This window comes from Paroedura picta, chromosome 3 (assembly GCF_049243985.1).
Source record: "Paroedura picta isolate Pp20150507F chromosome 3, Ppicta_v3.0, whole genome shotgun sequence".
NCBI classification, from domain to species: Eukaryota; Metazoa; Chordata; class Lepidosauria; order Squamata; family Gekkonidae; genus Paroedura; species Paroedura picta.
The window spans coordinates 14,976,867-14,996,123 of record NC_135371.1 but is presented as its reverse complement, the minus strand read 5'-3'; the positions used below and the strand labels follow the sequence as shown (position 1 = coordinate 14,996,123).

Genomic DNA, 19,257 nt, shown 5'->3' with positions numbered 1-19,257 from the left:
AGTTGGTTCTTATATGCCGCTTTTCCCTACCCGAAGGAGGCTCAAAGTGGCTTACAGTCGCCTTCCCTTTCCTCTCCCCACAACAGACACCCTGTGGGGTGGGTGAGGCAGAGAGAGCCCTGAGATTACTGCCTGGTCAGAACAGCTTTATCAGTGCTGTAGTGAGCCCAAGGTCACCCAGCTGGCTGCATGTGGGGGAGCGCAGAATCGAACCTGGCATGCCGGATTAGTAGTCCGCACTCCTAACCACTACACCAAACTGGCTCTCACAATTCCAAACCTGACGTTCAGAAAGCATTCTCACGTGCGGATATATCAGCGCCCCTCTTCTCGAACTCTAGTGCCTTGGTCTCTTCTGGATGAATTAGGCCAGTGCTCAGCATCACATACTTGACCCCAATAACTCTCAGTTGCCAGATGTCCTTAATATGAAGAAATGTCTCTTACTCTCCCTCAGCGCTTTACAGCAGGGGTAGTCAACCTGTGGTCCTCCAGATGTTCATGGACTACAACTCCCATGAGCCCCTGCCAGCGTTTTCTGGCAGTGGCTCATGGGAATTGCAGTCCATGAACATCTGGAGGATCACAGGTTGACTACCCCTGCTTTACAGGACACGCCATGGTCCTGGAATTCTGACCTAGTGGCTCAAACTGGAAATGGAAGCAAAGGAACAGGCCACAGCTGCCCCAAAGACGCCAATGGGCTTGCCTCAAAGAAGGGCAGGGGTTACAAAGCTCTCGCGTCAAGCCCAGCTTCTGCCAAGAGGAAACAGAGACTTCCCCAAACCCTCAGGGACGCCTCCCATTTCTCTCCAGTGCCAGGGGTGACATCTGCTGGCAAATTGTCACACCACAATGTGTTATAGTCACTCCTCTGCAGGCAACACAAGGTGATGAAAGTGACCGTCTGCTGCAGTTGTTAGGGAGCCAGATGCCGATCAAAGGCTTCTCCCATTTGCATTTCGACACAGCGTGCAAAGGAAACTTCAGGCCCGCCTTGCAATATGTCCTTCTGGGAGCACAATCTCCCCTTAGTGACTCCACACGGACAAGGTAACTTGACAAATTAACGTTACATTGTGGTTTCTTACAATCCCACATCTTTTCCTCCCCCTTCCGAAACAACAGGACTTGGGGACATCCAATGAAGTCGACAGGCAATAGATTCAGGACAGACAGAAGATACTTCTTTATACAATAAGTGATTAAAATGTGGAGTTCACTGCCAGAGGATGTAGTGATGGCCACCGGCATAGAAGGCTTTAAAAGGAAATGAGACAGTTTTGTGGAAGAATGAATCTATCGGGGCCATGGAGACTACAAGGAATCTCCATGTTCAGAGGCAGTAAGCTCATGTGGTGAGGCAACATCAGGAGGTGGCCTTGAACTCTATGCCCTGTTGTTGGCCCTCCAGAGGAACTGGTTGGCCGACGTGAGAGACAGGATGCTGGACTAGATGGACCACTGGCCTGACCCAGCAGGGGTCTTCTCATGTTCCCAAGTCTACATTCCCCTAGGAGTTAAACTTTGATACCTTTGGGCAATGATAACTAAAATCTGTAGAGTCTGCCTCATTAACTGCCTCTCTGGCAGCAATATCCAGGAGCTAAATGAGCATTACTGCGTTAGGAGGGAGACACAGGGCCAATGAAAGGATTTTCCTGCTGCAAATGTAACCCAAATGGCGAAGGGAAAGCACCATCCTTTACATGTTATACTTTTTTTCATAATGAGAACTACAAAAGGACGGTCCAAGTCTTCAAACAGCTTAACTTTGGCTAGATGCACATAGATCCTTAAAGTGTGTTTACAGATCTGTCTTAAATTAACAGCCGCTAGTCTACTTATGCACACAGAGAACTGGAATCTGGACAAACTGATCCTGTAATAAATATTCTGCAGCAAAACTATCATTCGCCTGGGATTGGGTTCACCGCCTGTTAATGCTGATCCTATTTTGACTTTGCCGCAAACACACACTGAAAGGAGAGCAGGCAGGGGAAAGTGAGAAGCCACCCTTTCCCCTTTCCCATGATACAACAAGGAGAACTGGAATTTGACAAGTGATGACCGTGGACACATCTCTAGATGACCAATCTATCTCCGCTAGCCTGGGAACGAAGTTCTTTGCTCAAAGCCGGTAGTCAAGAGTCAAAAGTAAGCCAGGCTGGAGTCAAAAGTAAGCCAGGCGGGTGCAGGGTCCCGTCCCCCTGCAGACTCGGGAACATGTCCTGCCCCAATGAAAGGAGCTTTGGCTGAAAGATGCCGCACGGTCATAAACAGGGAGTGTGCATGTAGCCTCTGCAGAGGGACTCTGTGAAAGCACAAAGCCGTGGCCAAGAAGCCAGTGGGAACTCTCCGTTCCCCCTTTCAAGCGGGATCTTCCCTGCAGACTTCCCTTCCCTCACCCCCTAACCGCAGGTCCCGACTTTGTTGGGAGAAAGGCCAGCTTGTCAATATGTGGCCATAAGCTCCCCCCTGAGGAGGAGGAGGACGTCAAGCGTCACCCCATCACCTTCCCTCCTGGGCTGAGCCCATCACACCATCCCCATTGGCGAAGGGCGGGCGGGAAGGCTGCCTCCCTCCGCGGGGCCTGCAGGTTTCATGTTTCTCTCGCCAGCCCCTGTGGGACAAGCCAGCACCTCCACGAACAAAGGAGGCAGAGGGGGGTGGGACCGAGGCCAGCCTTCCCGGCTGAGGGGGAAAGGGGCGCTGCTGCTGCTGCTGCTGGAGACCCCCTCCCTCCCTCCCTCTCCCCCGGCAAAGGGGGCAGGCGGGGGGGGGAGGGGGAGGACCACTCCTCCGGGTGATGGAGAAAGCGACTGATCCCCACCCCCGGCCAGAGGGAAGGCCGCGGCCTGAAAGGGGGCAGAAAAGTGCCCTTTCTTCTCGCGCTCGCCCCCACCGCGGGCTGCGTTGCCCGCCAGAGGGGAGAGGCTGGCGGCCTTATTCCCCAGCCGGCTTGAATAAGAGGGTCGTTCTGAGGGCCGGTGCCTCCTGGCAAGCAAACACACGCACAAACACACACAGCCGTGTCTGGGACTTTGGCGGCCAGCTCCCCTCGCGCGCGGCAAGCACAAGCCGCCTCAGGGCCGTCTCCGAGGGAAGACACATACACGCTACACACACTGACTACAACCCCCATCGCGGGCTCCCGGCGGCGGCGGCTGCCTTTGCAAGTTTTACGTAGAGCCCAACCCGGTGCTCCCCACCCGCCCGCCCACCCTACCCCACCCCCGGTTTCGACTTTGCTCTTTTGCACCAGCGCGAAGCAAAAGTTCGCGTCTTGCAGCGTCGCGCGCGCCGCTCCCGAAAGGGGAGCCGAGAATGAATGAGCGCCGAAGCAAACTTGGGAGCGTCAGAGGCGGCCGGCCGAGGCACAGCGGCGGTTTCGCGCGGGTCCTCTTCCCTTTGAATGCAAAAGGCGCTCGCGCGGGACCCCCCCCCCCTCTTCTCTTCCCCTTCCCCTTCCCCAGCCAAGTTGGAGCAGAAAGCAGTGGAAGAGGCACGGGGGGGCGATGAAACAAAAGAGCGGGATGCGCGGGAACCGCGGGCAGCAGACTCACCCCAAATGCCATGGCCGGAGAAACGGCATCAACAGCGGCGGCAGGACAAGAGCGCTCCCCGTCCGCGCTTGCAGCGCCGGCCCCGCGCGCGCACCCACACACACACACACACTCGCACTCACACAAAAGCCCCACCTCCGTTGGGGGGGGGGGAATTCCCAGCCGCTCGGCGCGCGGCGTCCTCCCCGGCCAGGCGGGCGGCGCAGGCAAGTCGCTCGGCGCCCTAATCAATCAAGCCTGGGAAGCGGGCGGCCAAAAACGAGCCGGGAGCCTGGAGGGGCGACGTCGCTGCCGCCGCCGCCGCCGCCGCCGCCGCGCGTGGAAGTGCTGGTGCGCCCGGCCAACATCGCCCCGCCGCCGCGAAAGCCAACAACCAGCGGAGGCTCGGGAGCCCCTGCTGAGGGGAAGCGGCTACTGCAAAAAGAGCGGGCGGCGGGGGGCTGGAGGAATCCGCCTGACAAAAGGCCAGCCAAGCCCCAGAGCTGAAGCTGCCGCTTCCTCCGCCTCTGGATGTGCGGAGAGGCGCGTAGCGACGAAGGCGAGCCGGGGGTGGGGTTGGGGGGATCACGACTGTCTCGGTTCCGGAGAGGGAAGCAAAGAAGACTCGGCCTGCAACTTTGCTCCCGGGCTCGTCACGGAGCGGCCCGGCTTCACCTGCCGGTTGCTTTGCAAGAAGAAAGGCAGCAGCGGCCACTGGACGTGAGCAGGAAGCACTGGCGGGCCCCGGGTTCGAATCCGCGTCGTTTTGATCCCACGTGGATTCTGCACGGGGCTGTCTCCTGCCCTGTGGCTCCTAGACCGTTTATGCACTGGGAACTTCACTGCCCCAGCTCCTGTGCAGGAGCACAAATCAGGGGCGGATGACCTGCACCAGGCCAAATGCTCCCCTAAAACTCCAGCCTGCAGCCCAGCATGAAACCTGCAGTGCATAAACGGTCCTACAGAAAGCTCACCTTTGGGAGAAACCTTTTGCGATCTACCAAATTATATTGACACGATGACATGTAGATTGTTGTTTTTCAAATGACGGGGACTTAATAGGAGATGTCTGACCATTAAATACATAGGCCCCATTTCAATAGTCTAACGGTTACTCAACCTGTGGTCCTCCAGATGTTCATGGACTACAATTCCCATGAGCCCCTGCCAGGAAACGCTGGCAGGGGCTCATGGGAATTGCAGTCCATGAACATCTGGAGGACCACAGGTTGACTACCCCTACCCCACTCATGGAATGGGCTTAGATCAGAGTAGCCCAACTGAATGGATGGCTCAGGTTATTCCTCTCTCAGAAGCGGTTGGCATTCGGATGGGCCACCAATAGCGGAGACAAGTGATGGCAAATGGCATCAGAACCTCATTTGCCTTGGAAATTGACAGGTTGCCATCAATCATTGCCACCTGACAAAAGTTTTTTTTTGAGGGGGGGGTTGTTTTAATAATGGGCTTGGGTCAGAGCCTTGTTATCACACCAGGACACGTGCTGAGAGTCTAACAGAGCAAGCCTATGGTCCAATTTACACCAGCTTGCAGTTGTTCACAGGAGTGGAACCCAGTGAAGAAAATGACATGTTCAGGATTGATTCCCCAAGTGGGTCTTCTGCTGACAGAGTAGCCTGTGTGAAAAAGAACTGGGCTTCCCTATGAAAAGCGTGCTGGTGCCATCATCAGAACACATTCCTGGGAGGAAGCCCCACTGAATAGACCTGAGTAGGATTTTGTGTAGACCTGTTTCAAATAGCTCTCTGTTGATTCTGGCTCCGTCCCTGGTAACGGCCTGTACAAGTCAGTCTGAATGCTCGAATAAATGGCCTAGAATACATTTTGAAATTCTGAAAATAGTTCTATTTGGGTGTTTAGTAATCCACTGAAAATCCAGGGTACTGATCCAGGGTATTGATGCATATTCTTGCATTAAAATGCAAAAATATGTTTTCCATAGTGTAGGGAAATCTACATTTTCCCTTTACGATTTTAGGTCATAATGAAAAAATGGTGCCCCCGGGATTGGAGCCAAGGATCTGTCATCAGAAGAAATGCAGATTTTTGCCACATTTCTCTTCCCTGCTCTCTCTCTCTTGACCCTTAGAAACCGATTTGGGGGGTTGGGAGTGCTTGTGAGGGGAGAGAAGGGGACCAAAACTGCCCTCTGCTTTCTCTTCCATAAAGACAACTCCCATGACAGGAGAAAGAAGGGGCATTTTTTGCCCTCTTGCCATCTCTCACTGCCCCACCTCCAATTGCACTGTTCCTTGAGGCTGATTTAATTATCCTGGCCATCAGCCTTTAGACAGTCAGAAAAGACTGCTGGGGAGAAAGCCGCAAATCGGTATCTGCTGCTACCCTCTGCTGACAGATCACTGGATCCAAACAACCCCAGCATGGTCTGATCCTTGGGTTATGACAGCTGGACAAAGATAGGATCAACACTGCATCCCCTTGCCTTGGGAGAACAAAATATTGTGTCAGCGTTGTGTGTTTCCATTCCTTCATTTCATCTTTCCTTCCTTTTTCTTTCTTCCTCCCTCCTTCCCACTCTCTTTCTCTTCCTTCCTTCCTCCCTCCTCCCTCTTTCTTTTTCTTCGCATCTTTCCTTCCTTTCTTTTCTCTTTCTTCGTTCCAGCTGTTTTCTCCAAAGGAACTGGTGCATGGAGACAAGCTGTTATTCCTGAAGATCTCCAGGTCCCGACTGGAGGTTGGTGACCAAGCTGCCTGCACGTGAAGGGGGAATAGGGGATCAGAGCTGGCCCTTGAGATTAGAGTCTGCTACTCTTTAACCACTTCACCCTGCCGAATCTCAAGGTCGAGCAGGAGGAGGAGGGCTGGCACCCAGGAAGAACAGAGAGCCAGCCCGTGTCCTAGTGCCCGGTGCATTCCAGCATGCAATGGGCTTTGCCCCTAGTTACTGGCATAATTCCTACTCCCAAGGCACTGCCAGTGCCTGGAGTGGAAATGGGTGGAGTCAGAGGTATGGTAGAGGAGAAGCGGAGCTGAATTGAAGTCCTGCGAATATTTTAGGGATTCTTGGAGGTTACAGAAATAAAGATCCCATCATTTGAGTCTGCCCTGTGGTTCTGCGCAGTCAGACTACTGCTCTCTGGAACAGAAATCCAGTGCACCAAATTATTGTAGCTGGCAGGATATCCAAGATTCAGTTTTCCTTGCGGCAGCCTGATCTCCCAAGCGTAGGAGCAGAAGAACTATCTATTTCTCTTTCTATTGCTTGCACGTACTAGCCAGGTCACAGTGTCCCCTCCTGTTCCCTTGCTACCGTAACGGGCAGCTTTTCCTGTACGCACGGCCCCTCCCTCTATCACTGAAAAAAAGGCCTGTTCTGCTTATACCAACAGCAATGCAAATGTGTGGCATGAATGCTCTGACCGCTGGCCTATATTGCACCATTCAGCTCAGCGAAATATTGCCTGCCATTCCAGTTAGGGAAGGCGGCTTAAGGCTAGAGGGAGGCTTTTTCAAACTTAATTGAGCAGAACTGGAAGACCCAGGACACTGTGTGCATGGGCTCCTTGGTACTCCAGCAGGATTCAAGTTCATCCAGTCATCTACAGCTAGTCACATGTAGGTTGTGCATGCAGGGCATCGGCCAACTTAGCCACGAGAAGCACTGACAAGGTAGGCACTGAGGACTGTTTTGGGGAGACAGGGCGTGAGATGGATTGTGTTCTGTGACATCTACCTGATACCTTCCGTGCTGTGGGACCGCTAATGGTACACAGTACAGTGATCGTGGCAAAGGTGCCAACTTGCCAAGGATGCTGTAAGAGTGGCTACTGAAATTGCATTAACTTTGTTTTCTCTAGCTATCTGCATGCTTTCTGAGTTTGTTATAGGAGAGCATAAGAGTGCAGCTATGTTATGCTGGGGCAGCTTGGCATAGTGTAACAATAGGATAAGCATGCCCAGTGCCCACAATGAGTTCTTCTATTATTGAATGGGAAAAGACTGTATGTTGGTTGAATATCAGATAATAGTTAGCAACACCCAACTCTTACACTGCCATTCTGAAGAAAGTTATCGCATATCTAAGTCTGAATATGGCATGTGGATCTTTCAATCCACCCACTGGGAGCATGCACAAATTGGGGGATGTTTGTACAAACCTGAGTCAGCCCCCAGGTTTGCAGAAAATTCCCCCCAAAAGAGAAGATTTTTTAAAATCATAAATTGCAGTGCAGGAAATGTCCACCATTTTGAGGGAGCACTCATCCTCTCATGGGCACAATTATCCTGTGTGAGAGGCAGGTGCTTTCCTTTTCCCCCACCTCTTACCTGTTGGGCTGGGCCCCTCTGCCAGCTATGTGGCAGAGTTGCCTTCCAAGGGCTCCCTTCCTTGCTGCAGCTACGTAAGCCAGGTACATGATGGCAGAGCAGCAGGGCAGAAGGAGTGGGAGCTTCTACCACCACCACCGAGTGACCCAAGTTGACAGAGATGGTAGCACCATGGGATTGTAGGCTAGCCAGTGAGTGAGTGGCCCAGTGAGCAAGGGAGGAGAAGGATGGGATCCCCCCATGAATCTTGGGGGTCCCCCACTTGTACTTTTTCAGTCCATTGAAGTAACTGGATTTAGTTGGTGTTTCCCACTGCTTAGGACAGCACTGTTAGCCCACTATTATGTTAAAATATAAAACTGAAATCAGCCAGCCGTATAATCTCTGGTGCTGTGCTGGGGCCAGTATTGTTTAACGTTTTCATTAATGATTTGGATGGGGCAGTGATCAAATTTGCGGTCGGCACTAAATTGAGTGGGGGGGCTAATACCCCAGAGGAAAGGGCTATTATTCAAGGGGATCTGGACAGATTGGGAAATTGGGCCATGGCCAACAATATGAATTTGAATAGGGAGCAGTGTAAAGTATTACATTTGGATAATAAATATTTGATGCATCAGTTTAAGATGCGTGGATACCTGGTTTGATTAAAGTAATAGTACATGTGAAAAGGACTTAGGAGTTCTGATGGACAACAAGTTGAATATGAGCCGATATGCAATAGGGCAGCTAAGAAGGCTAATGCAATATGACACTGCTTTGCTAGGAGCATAGCATCTAGAGCAAGGGAAGTCATAATATCACTCCATTCCACATTGGTTAGACTTCATTTGGAATATTGTGTCCAGGTCTGGACACTGCAGTTCGAGGAGGATATCGAAAAGTTGGAAAGTGTTCAGAGAAGGGCGACTAAGAAGGTTGAGGGGCTGGAATCGATGCCTTGCCAGGAGAAGTTGAAAGAAGTGGGTATGTGCAGCTGGGAGAAGAGGAGGGCAAGGAGCCATATGAGAGCTGTGTTTAATTACATAAGAGGAAGACATGTTGAAGAGTAGGGCAACTTGTTTAGTGCTGCTTTAGAGACAACTAGGAACAATGGATTCAAATGATGGGAAAGGAGGTCCCACTTAAATATTAAAAAGCATTTTCTGATGGTGAGGACTGTTTGGAGATGGAAAATACTGCCTCTGAAGGTCATGGAATATCCTTCATTGGAAGTTTTTAGGAGGAAATCGGATGAGCCTGCCAGGAGAGGCTGTTTTTTAAGTCCCCAAGAAGAAGAGTTGGTTCTTATACGCTGCTTTTCTCTACCCAAAGGAGTCTCAAAGCGGCTTACAATCTCCTTCCCTTTCCTCTCCCCACAACAGACACCCTGTGAGGTGGGTGAGGCTGAGAGAGCCCTGAGATTACTGCTTGGTCAGAACAGCACTGTCAGGACTATGATGAGCCCAAGGTCACCCAGCTGGCTGCCTGTGGAGGAGGAAAGGGGAATCAAACCCAGCTCACCGGATTAGAAGTCCAGGCTCCTAACCACTACACCAAGAAGGTGGACTAGATGGCCCTTTGTGGTCTCTTTCAGCTCTGTGTGATTCTGATTCTAAGACGCCACCACACTACTGAGCTTCCTAAAACTCAGCATTCATAATCCAGACCAGAGTCACTGAAAGCAGTCAGACACTCCCAACTTTGCCTTTTCTCTCCTTAATTAATAATTAGCGTATGGGAAATCCATATCGGAAGGCTGAAGGAAGACGAGCAGACAGAGTTGACTCACAGCACAAAAGAGAATCTAAACATCTACAAAGCGGGGGATGTTGCTAAATGAATTTGATATTAGCCAAATATGGTATCTAGTTAATGATTACCAAAGAGCAAGTAAGAAATAATAGTTTACAAGCACTTGCTGGTGTAAAAAAAAAAAAACAGATTCACTCTTGGAATCCCTCACAGGCAGGTAACAGCTTTTTCCAAAGAAAATAGCCCTGCTGTTTTTGATCTCTTACTCTGTTTTTACTTAGTTACTGATAAATGATCCTTCTATAACTCTCCAGAACTGTCTCACCACTGTCATAGGGCTTATCTGGCATAGCAGCTCAGATCTGTCAAAGCTTCTCATAATAAGCCAGAGCACAGCGAAGAGAAGCACAGATACGTGGTATGGAGAGGGCCAGGACACCAAAAGGCAGAGTGAAACACAACAGGTAGATAGCCCTACCTGGCCGCCCACCACAAAGTTTAACTGCTGAGGGTATGAAACCTTTTTAAAGCACAGAAGTTATTTCTTTGAGAACTGAATGCAGATGCCGATATCTTTCACCCCGTTTAAAAGGAACAGAAAGGGAGAGAAATGGCTTAATGGCGCAGTGTTTCCCATGTCAACTGCTGATTGGCGGATTAGTGTACGGGCTAGTGCTCATTTCCCATTTTAAATATTAAAGAATGTTCTTTTCATGCCGGGTGCCAATCTCCTCCGCTTCCTGTTTAAAGCTCAGCCTGGTTTGCATTGGTACGGAGGGAACGATACCTTGCAATAAAACTTGCTACTGGAATCAGGGCTTTTTCCTTTGGGTTATCCCCCCCTCCCCGAAATCGGATCCATTATAATTTTGCAAACACATGTTCACAGCTGGCTGTACAGCGAGACAAATTGAGTTAATGGCCTTGGGCAGTGGATTCCCCCCTCCCAATTCCTTCCTCATATTAAAAGTCAGTGTGGCAAATTGCACATGTGCAGTAGGGATTCCCAAGCCCTACTGAGCATGCACTGGCTGCCATGCTAAGAGATCGAAGGAGCATCACTTGCCCCAGCTCCTGAAAAGGTATTGTTGCTAGCCTCCAGGTAGACCCTGGACACCTTCCACTGTCACATTTCATCTCCAGATGACCAAGATCAATCTCCCCTGGAGAAGACAGCTGTTCGGAGGGTGGACTCAATGGAATTGCCCACTGTTGTGGTCCCTTCCCTCCCTAAACCCTGCCCTCCCCAGGCTCCACCCCCAAAATCTCCAAATATTTCCCAATGCAGAAATATGCTCTCTGCTTGCAGAGCAGGAATTGTGAGAAGTGGTGGGAGGGGTGGATGATAAGAGGCAGTGTGATTGAGAAACGGCACATCTGCATGGAGCTTTTATTCCAATCCCAGGTCGATTCAATCCCTGCCATCTACACTGAATGTGATTTCCATTTTGATTTTGGCCGATTTAAATTTTCCCTCTGCGACAAGAATGGTTGATCCAGTGTGACCCTACCTCCCCCCCCCCCCGCGATATTTGAAAAGTCAGCATGAGTAAAGGTGCAGCTCTCTACTTGTCTCGAACTAACTTGCTGCCTCCAGGCTCCAACACTGTAGAAAAGCCCTGATTGGCCAGGGCATCAGTTCAAAGGCTTCCTCGTTCCCATGTTGCAAGGCTTCCCTTAAAGGGGAAGCCCTAACTTCTCTTGGCAGAAGCTCCAAAAGCCCTAATTTATCATGGCACAGATTTGCCTCTTGGATTTATTCCCCCTTCTCTGCTGTCTCCAATCATCTCCCCACCCCCTTCAAGAAAAAAAGAGACTCCTGCTGCACTTGGCTCCCCCCCCCCTTCTGAGCTTCCTTAATCACATGCAGAACACTTTTCTGTTTAAATGGGGGGGGGGATAGAGGAAGACCCAAGTTCAAATCGATCTGAAATCAGCAAGATCCACAACAGAAATAAACAAAGTAAGTGCAGAATCGGCCCAGGACTGCTAGCGGTAGAGGGGGAGAAACCCCCATCCAGCCCCTCTAATTGAACCATCACAGGTCTGAATTGCCTGTTCCTTGTTCTGACATTTAAACCCCAAGGTACTCTGCGCATCCCCTAGACAAAGGCTGCAACACCAGGAAAGCAAAAATTCTGCATTGACAGCTGCCCATCTGCTGCCTCGTCTGAAAAATAGTCAGCCCAGTTTTCTGCACCACTGCACGAGTCAACTGCATGATTGCTTCTTTCGAACAGTGTTGGCAGCAATCTATTCTCTCGACGGGGGCCGAGGGGTGAGGTGGAAAAAGCAGGAGGGAGCCGACTTCCAATTGGGCAGGAGGGATCCTCCGCAAGAAAAGGGGAGGGAGCCAAAGAGGTTTGCTTTTAAGGATTCTGAAAGTTTCTCTCTGCAGCAGGCCACACAGCTGCCCTTCCACGGTCACAGGTACATCTTTCAGGTGTTTCAGGGTCTTCCTGCTAACCTACAAAAACATCTGGAAGAGAGGAGCACATTTAAGAAGTAGGAGGTCAGGGGGGATTGATATCGATTTTTTTTTAGGAGGAGAGAAAAGTGACCTTTCACATCTGCCATCCGAGGGGCTGTTATTCAGAAGGAAAAGAAAAGAAGCAATTAATCCAACTGGTAGTCACGCAATCCCTGAGAGAGCAGAGCTTCTCTTCATCTCCGGGGAGGGGGGGCGGGCGGGGAGCTGCGCTTATGTTGCAAAAATCCACTCATGGAGCAAAGAGCCTCTCAAGAGCACATCCGAAAGAAGGCTGACCTGGAAAACGGAGTCGCTATCACCTGAGAGAGAGCAGCGGATTTCTTCCTGGGATTGCCGAATCCCAGTCTCTTTGCCCATTAATAGCTCCATCTCAGCTTCTTCAGCGAGAGGATCCACAGCTCTGCAACGATGGATCCACAGGGAGGGAGGGAGGGAGCATTTATCTGTCAGCGTCGTTCAGTCAGTCGGCCACTAAGTGCAACGTAGAGAGGACTTGGTCGGAATTCAAATAAAGCACTGCAGCCTCCAGACCCCGAGCATGGCTGAGGCAGCAAATTCTCATTTGGGGTAAGTTCTCCCCACTACAGGGACTGAGCATCTCATCGCACAAAGGAACAACTATCTGGCGTTCCCAGCAAAAACAAAACGCACCGAGGCGGCTCCGCACCTGCAAACCGAGTCGGGGTTCGATGATTATAAATGAGGCTCAAGCTGAAAATGTCATTTCTCCTCTAGTTGTTTTTGAAAAATGACATGGAGATGATGCATAGAAGCAAGAAAATACCACGGCTCCCATCCGTGGTTGGCATTTATCAACAAAGTGATTGCTTCTCTCCACTTGAGGATCAGACTCTCTAGCCCAACGGTAGTCAAACTGCGGGCCTCCAGATGTCTATGGACTACAATTCCCATGAGCCCCTGCCAGCTAATGCTGGCAGGGGCTCATGGGAATTGTTGTCCATGGACATCTGGAGGGCCACAGTTCTAGCCCAAGCTTTCTCAACCAAGATTTTATGAAACCCTGGGGTTTCTTGACCACCCTGGAAGGGTTTCCCAAATGTGTGGGAGCTAATTAATTTTTAATCTATTTTTGAAATGTATTAAACATTTATCAGGTGATATGGCCTTAGATGGTCATGTTGACCTGTCCCCCAAATAACGGCCAATGATGGGCTTGGAGGGGGTGGGATGGGGGGAGTGGCTGACACGTACACCGCTAGGCTTCCCAACCATATGCTGCACAATTGGGCCACTTCTGGGGCTTCTCAAAGCCTGAAGAACGTTTCAGGAGTTTCTCAACGGTAAAGAAGTTGAGAGGGGCTGCTCTAGCCCATTCCCCACACGTCTCCTTGGAGCATGATCTTAGGCAGCAGTTATGTTTGTCATGTTTCTTCTCCCTACAACTGGGCTTGTGTAGCTTACTGAACAGTTTTTAAAGACATCTGGAGAACATCATCCAATCCAGCTACGGAACACTGCAGGGGGAAGAGAGGCAAGGACCAATGGAGGGTGCCGACAGTAGTAGCTTCAGTTGGCTCCCTTCGTTGAGCCAACAGTGTGTCCGTGTGGTATGGGGGCAAATGTGCTTCATTGGTTCTTGAAGGTTGATTCCAAAAGGTGGAACCATTGTTCGCCGTTGCCCGGGGTTTGGTGATAAGGTGCCACTGGATATGGATATCAGTATGCTGAAGGCCAACACCTCACTTTCCTTCTTCATCTGAGTCAGATGTGGGTAATGGATGTGCTGAGCTAGATCCTAGAGGCCATAGTGAGCTACATAAAGGCTGATAAACTGGAGCTCAAGTCAGGCGAAAGTGAAGCATTCTTTGTGTGGTGGAAAGTGTTGTCAAGCCCCAAACAACTTACCCCCGTAGGGTTTTCAAGGCAAGAGACGAACAGAAGTGGTTTGTCCTTGCCTGCTCCTGCGTGGCAACACGGGACGTCCATGGTGGTTTCCCATCCAGAGATCTGAGATCAGGTCATCTTGGGCCATTCAGGTCAGGTCAATATTTTTACTAGTAGAGTGGGTTTAATACCTGGTTTGGATGCCCACCACGAGCCACGTTACCTGCCATGAGCCACTGTGTGGGAGTGGCGGGTTATAAATTGAATGAATCAGGGTATCAGCATGACTTTGGCCACAACACTTTGAGCTAGCTGATGTCTGCAAGAAGTATTCAAGGTCAGACCCATATAAAGCACATTATGGCAGTCAAGCACTGGCTTGTAGTTTGTTTTGGGGAACGATTCACAGTGCTGGCCTTGACCTACGAAACTCTACAGTGCCTGGAACAAAATACCCGAAGGAATTCCTTCTCCTGTATGAACTTGCCAATGCACTGTCTTCTTCGGAAGCTGTTCAGTGGGCAGCCCCAACAACAGACGTTGGGTAGGCGGTAACACCACACCTCTGGAACATGCTGCTCCAGAATTTTTCCTGGCACATAGGTTGATGACAATTATAGAGCGAATCCTAAACTGAGTTCCAACCTACTAAATCAAGGAGTTTATAAGGGCGTAACTCTGCTTAGGATGGCACCATTCGCTGGCAAGTAAAGACCTTATTTAATTTCCGTCTTTGGGCTGAATGCTGGTGGAAGACTTCGGCTGCTTCCTTTTCTGTTTTAAACTGAATTCTGTTGGCTTGATGGTTCATGTGCTCAGCGCTCTTCCATGTGCTTCCATTTTTTTATAAGCTGTGCTGCTGTCTTATTCTGGGCCGCTTTTGAATGAAAACAGGTTTACTTTGTTTTTTTATTTTCTGTTTAATTGTGAGCCACTCTGGGAAGCGTCCCAATGGTCAGCGTGGGATGCAAATATTTTTAAATAAATAAATAAGCGCGCCTGGAGAATTTCTGGTCCAGAACCCTGCATGCAAATCAACTTCATTTCATTGTTTATTGCGAACAAGCTAGGATTTAGACCGAGGCAATGAGTTTTCCTTCTCTGCATTCTAAAAAAAAAAACACCCTCCTGCCCTCTTCATATGTCCTCTTTAGAGCACCTTCTCTTAACATTTTGCGGCTCTCCTATTAATCAAGGATACATGTCAAAGCAGGACTCTGCATTTTCCCGTAGGAGGAAAGAAAGAACAGGAGGGGGGGAGACCAAAGAAAGCAAGCAATACGTCATCTTCTGACAGGTCCACAACTTCAATGCTAGACTTCAGTACATAACAATTTATGAACCATCTGTGCCCATCCAAGGTCACCCCACAGAGCATTTTTAACTAGCCCTGTTAGATATAGCATACAGCACTACCAAAAAAAAATTATTAAAGAAATTAAAACCGTAGCTGGACCTTGATAAAAAGAAATACCAGCTTTATCATAGTTTAGCCCCTTATCCTAATTTAGTAGAAACCCCCAAAGAGTGCGTCATAAGCAATCTAACAGCAGCTGTCCATATCATTTTAACATATCAACATACATGGTTCTTCCTTCCTTACTGTATTCTCATTACAAACCTAACTAGATTGAGCTAGAATGAATGGCCCAAGCTGAGCTTTGTGGCTGCATGCAGGTTTCACCCTAGGGACCCCCCAGTGTAACTCTCTAACCCAGGCTTCCCCCAACGTGGCACCCACCAACCCCTTATCCGATGCCTGCCAAGTGTTTTCTTAAAGTGGGTGGGGTCACTTCTGACTGGCCAATGAAATCCTGATCGTCTATACAAATTGCAGTGCTTTTGCTTCAGCTGTAATTGTCACTATGGCGTTGGTTTTATTCTCTGTCTCACTCCTATTTCCAGTAAAAATTGAGATCAACATCTTTAAGACCAACAAAGATTTATTCAAGGCGTGAACTTTCGTGTGCATGCACACATAAGCTCACACCTTGAATAAATCCTTGTGGGTCTTAAAGGTGCTATCAGATTCAATTTTTGTTGTGCTACTTCAGACCACCACGGCTACCCACTTGAATCTCATCCTATTTCCAGTGTATTTTTATTATATTTATTATATTTAAAATGTCCACTCTTCTCCCCGCATTTGGGTTTCCCAGTGTGTGTTTGGCTCTGCCTCCCTTGGCAGCTATTTTGTGGTTGTGCCCTCCACCCTGTGTGAGAACTCCAAAGATGCCCACAGGCTAAAAGAGATTGGGGACCCCTGACTACTATTCCATACTAGCAAGCTCGCAGAATCCTAGCCATGACAGATATGCTTGTCTTTCACATTTCAGGAGACTCTCCGCTAATTTGGGTTGCAGCAGACTAACTCCCTCATAAATATTGAAGTTCCTGAGAACAGCCGGCTTGCTACATCTCTGTATGATTCAGTCAGCCTAGGGAGGCTTGTCCCCAGGTAAAACCTGGGGATTCCTGGGCATTATAGCTCATCTCTAGATTAAAGGGAACAGTTTCTCCGTAGAAAAGGGCTGCTCTAAAGGCTGGACTCCATAGTAATATAATCCAGTGGTCCCCAACTTTTTTATCACCGGGGACTGGTCAATGCTTGACAATTTTACTGAGGCCCGGGGGGGGGGGGTAGTCTTTTGCCAAGGGACGTCACTGCTGCCACCTGAGCCCCTGCTCCGCTTGCTTTCCCGCCAGCGCCCCTGACTTCCCACCGCCGGCTGGGAGGCGCTGCCAGCAGCAGCTGTGCAGTGTCACGCCGAGGGGGAGCCCCAGCCATGGCGGCCGCTGGAGAGCACCAAAGGTGAGCTGGCGGCAGAGTGGCAGGACAGCCCCCGAGGCAGCAGCTGGGGAAGAGCCGTGGCCTGGTACCGACTGATCCACGGACTGGCACCGGTCCCCGGACCGGGGGTTGGGGACCACTGTTATAATCCACTGAGGTCCCTCCCTGCCCCAGATCCTACCCAATTCCAGCTTCACCCCTAAAGTCTCCAGATATTTCCTAACCCAGAGCTGGGAATCCTAAATCAGCCTCTGGGTAGTTCTGCCATGTCTTTGCTTCAGTTGTGATAGGGCCATTCAGTCATTCCCAGCACAAATAAGTTGCAGTCCAGTCCGCCCTCAGAGAAAGAGGGCCGTTCCATTTTTGCCTGGATCACTCATTGCCTTGGGTTTGCCTGTTTCCAGATAGGTCGCTCATTTTAGAATATTCAAGATCTGTAGTGTACGTGATTCAAAAGCATGTGAAGAATATCCTATAGGAGCATTGGAGTAGATGTGTATTTAACATTGTTAAATAGGACCTTCCTAATATTTTTCAGATAATCATCTCCAGCATCTTGATTGGCTCTTTTGGAGACTTCCAACCCCTTTCAGCATATTTCCTCCGTTTGTCTCCAGAACTGGACAGACTGAATGAATAAAAAAGACAGACTACTAGGTCTCTCTCTCTTCATTCCCTACAAAGATGTTTCCCTTCATAATAAAGCTATTTTATTCTTTTAAGCATCCTGGTGCTGTACTCTCTTGCATTTTTAAACTCTCCAAACAGGGGCCCAATGTGAGCATTCAGACTGCAAAATATGATATAGTTTTGATAAAATGCCAGTTTCCTGCAACAACATAACTACCTACTAGATAGCTTATTGAAGGCAACTATCTGATCTAGAAGAAGAGAATTAAGAGCCATCTGCTAGAGATGGGACTGTGGCACACTGTTAAAGACCCCCCAATTGGGAGAAAGCAAGACAAAGGTTCTGGGATTCTAATAAAGGAAAAGCAAGATAAACCCTGATCTAAAGTTTGACAGATAGAGATGTTTTGAGAGTCATGCAAAAGCAGTCTGGTCAGAATCAGAATGGCTGTATGTTACTTCGTCTCTGAAAAGTCAACTCTATTTGCAAAACAGACTCTTTAGTATTAAAATGACAGAGAAAGGGAACTTGTGTGACCACTTAGGAAAGGTGCTTCATCTGAACAGCTCAGAAGTGCTGGGCAAGAAATAACAGAACAGGATCTAATTTCAGAACAGTATCTGTGTTTTAAATAAGTTTGCCAAAGACTTATGAAAATACTGTGCCTCAAATTGAAGCAAAAGGCAAACTGTCTCTAGCCGAAGTAATCAACCAACTTGAAGAGGCATGAAGGCATAAACAGATCAAGATCTGCAATCATAAAAATGAAGCAAATGCTGAACAATCTGCAATCATAAAATTGAAGCAAATGGTGAACAAGTATCTTTAAATATAAGCAAGATGATTTGCCACTTGTACGGAAAACAAGGGCACTTCAAAAAGGACTGCAATACTTCCAAGCTGAAGGCTGCCTTTCCAAAACAGACAGAAAGGGAAAATTTAAAACAGCCACCTTTAAAGAAGTGTTTTGTATTAACCCAAGTGTGTTTGGATAGTGGGAGCACAAAACACGTGTTCACACATAGTCTTCCTTGAAACCCTAAATAAAGACAGGAAAGAGACTCTAAGTGTGGCAGATGGAAGGTCTGCAGAAGGAGTAGGTTCAGGAACTGTAAAATGCAGTCTTCCAAATGGCCAGATTAGAGAGGCTCTCATTAAAAATTGCTTATATATGCCACAACTTGCAAACAACCTGATTTCAGTAAGAATACTTGCTAAAACAGGAATAGTGACATCATTTGATACAAGATGTTTAATGAAGTGAAGAGGGGAATTGATTGCGACTAGGACAGTGCAGGAAGATCTGTAGCTACCTGACTAAATGTGGCAACCATAAGAAATGTTCCTGGCTGTGGCATAGACATCTTGGACATAGAGATAATAATGCTATCACCCAACTTGAGAGCTAGAACCTGATCAAGGGCATACAGATAAACACATGCAATATTGAAAAACTGTATGTAGTACATTCGAAGAAGAGAAAACAGAGCTGGGGCAGGTCTATGCCACTCTGGTGCCCCCACGCCCACCCCTATGCCAGAAACAGGGCCGGAGCAGCTCTGTCGCCTTCACCCCCTGAACGCCAAAAACAGGGCCGGAGCAGGCCACTGCCACTCCACCACACCCCAAGTTAAAATGTGAGTAGAAGAAGAAGAGTTGGTTCTTATATGCCGCTTTTCCCTACCCGAAGGAGGCTCAAAGCGGCTTACAGTCGCCTTCCCATTCCTCTCCCCACAACAGACACCCTGTGAGGTGGGTGAGGCTGAGAGAGCCCTGATATCACTGCTCGGTCAGAACAGTTTTATCAGTGCCGTGGCGAGCCCAAGGTCACCCAGCTGGTTGCATGTGGGGGAACACAGAATCAAACCTGGCATGCCAGATTAGAAGTCCGCACTCCTAACCACCACACCAA

The 19,257-nt window shown here is 49.2% G+C and overlaps 1 protein-coding gene and 1 long non-coding RNA gene across 6 annotated transcripts in view; one reads left to right on the top strand and one right to left on the bottom strand.

The window, feature by feature from the left end:
- PLXNB1 (plexin B1) overlaps window positions 1–19,257 on the bottom strand; it is a 165,498-nt gene that overhangs the window by 123,783 nt on the left and 22,458 nt on the right. For 2 of the 5 annotated variants that reach the window (XM_077324830.1, XM_077324825.1), the window contains exon 1: window positions 3,567–3,707. The exons of 1 other annotated variant lie outside the window; for it this stretch is intronic. The gene's annotated coding sequence lies outside the window, so the exon portion shown is untranslated. Of the gene's footprint in view, window positions 1–3,566; window positions 4,036–19,257 lie in introns of those variants that run through there. 2 more of the 5 variants (XM_077324827.1, XM_077324826.1) reach the window with 2 other exon arrangements.
- On the top strand, window positions 7,020–17,436 carry LOC143834539 (uncharacterized). The gene is made up of 2 exons (XR_013229804.1): window positions 7,020–7,196; window positions 17,253–17,436. It is a non-coding gene; the product is annotated as an uncharacterized LOC143834539 (long non-coding RNA).